Source organism: Otolemur garnettii, unplaced genomic scaffold (assembly GCF_000181295.1).
Source record: "Otolemur garnettii isolate 467f Iridium unplaced genomic scaffold, OtoGar3 scaffold00018, whole genome shotgun sequence".
In the NCBI taxonomy this organism is placed as follows: Eukaryota; Metazoa; Chordata; class Mammalia; order Primates; family Galagidae; genus Otolemur; species Otolemur garnettii.
In genome coordinates, this window is record NW_003852413.1 from 26,178,726 (window position 1) to 26,180,444 (window position 1,719).

Genomic DNA, 1,719 nt, shown 5'->3' on the forward strand with positions numbered 1-1,719 from the left:
GGGCTGGGGATTCGAACCCGCCACCTTAGGTGTACGTGGCTGGCGCCTTAGCCGGTTGAGCTATAGGTGCTGAGCCGAGTACAACCTTTTTGAGAGGAAGTATGGAGAAACTTCAAGAACACAAGCTAGACCTCCCATTCGATCCCGCAATCCCATTGCTGGGCATCTACTCAGAAGGAAAAAAAATCCTTTTATCATAAAGACACTTGCACTAGACTGTTTATCACAGCTCAATTTGCAATCACCAAAATGTGGAAACAGCCTAAATGCCCCCCAACCCAGGAAGGGATTAACAACCTGTGGTATAGGTATACCATGGAATACTATTCAGCCATTTAAAAAATGGAGACTTTACAGGTTTTGTATTAACCTGGATGGAAGTGGAACACATTATTCTTAGTAAAGCATCACAAGAATGGAGAAGCATGAATCCTATGTATTCAATTTTGATATGAGGACAATTAATGACAATTAATGACACATGGGGCAGGGGAGAGCAGAGAGAGAAGGAGGGAGGGGTGGGGGAAAAGAAGAGCAGAGACAGGGAAGGAGGAAGAGGGGTGGGGTCTCAGTGTGTGACACACCTTTTGGGGGCAAGGCACAATTGTAAGAGGGACTTTACCTAATAAATGCAATCAGTGTAACCTGGTTTCTTGTACCCTCAACGAATCCCCAACAATTAAAAAAAAGAAAAAGGAAAAAAAAAAAAGACTCGCTGAAAGCGCCTGTAAAAATAAATAAATAAATAAATAAAATGAATTTGACCTCAAATTTGATCAGATGGCTCAGAAGTTAGCCAACAGGAAGAGTACTACAAAACACTAGAAGTCTGGAAGAACATTGAAAGATGTTTGGAAGAAAATGAAGGTTAAATCAGCTTTTAAAATGGACTGAGCCAGGTGTGGCAGCTCATGCCTATAATCCTAGCACTTTGGGAGGCTGAGGCAGGAGAATCGCTTGAGCCCAAGTTTTGTTTTTTGTTTTTTGAGACAGTCTCATTCAGTCGCCCTGGGGTTGAGCACTGTGGCATCATAGCTTACAGCAACCTCAAACTCTTGGGCTCAAGTGATTCTCTTGCCTCAGCCTCCCTACTAGCTGGGACTATAGGCGCCTGGCACAACACCTGGCTATTTTTGTTGTTATTATTGTTATTGCAGTTTTTTGGCTGGGGCTGGGTTTGAACCTGCCACCTCCAGTATATGGGGCCAGTGCCCTACTCCGTGAACCACAGGCGCTGCCCCAACACCTGGCTATTTTTAAAGACAAGGTCTCACTCTTGCTCAGGCTGGTCTCAAACTCTTGAGCTCAGGCAATCTACCTGCTTTGGCCTTCCAGGTATGAGCCACTGTGCCCAGCAAGCCCAAGAGTTTTAGACAAGCCTGGGCAAGAGAGCAAGACCCCCATCTCTACAAAAGAAATAGAAAAATTATCCAGGTGTGGTAGCACATGCCTATAGTTTTAGCTCCTCGGGAGGCTGAGGCAGGAGGATCACTTAAGCCCAGGAGTTGGAGGCTGCAGTGAGCTATCATCATGTCACTGTGCTCCATTCTGGGTGACAGAGTGAGATTCCATCTCTAAAAAAAACTTTTTCAAATAAAATAAAAAATAAAATGGACTGGCTCAGCGCCTGTGGCTCAAGCAGCTAAGGCGCCAGCCACATACACCTAAGGTGGCAGTTTCGAATCCCCAGCCCGGGCCCGCCAAACAACAATGATGGCT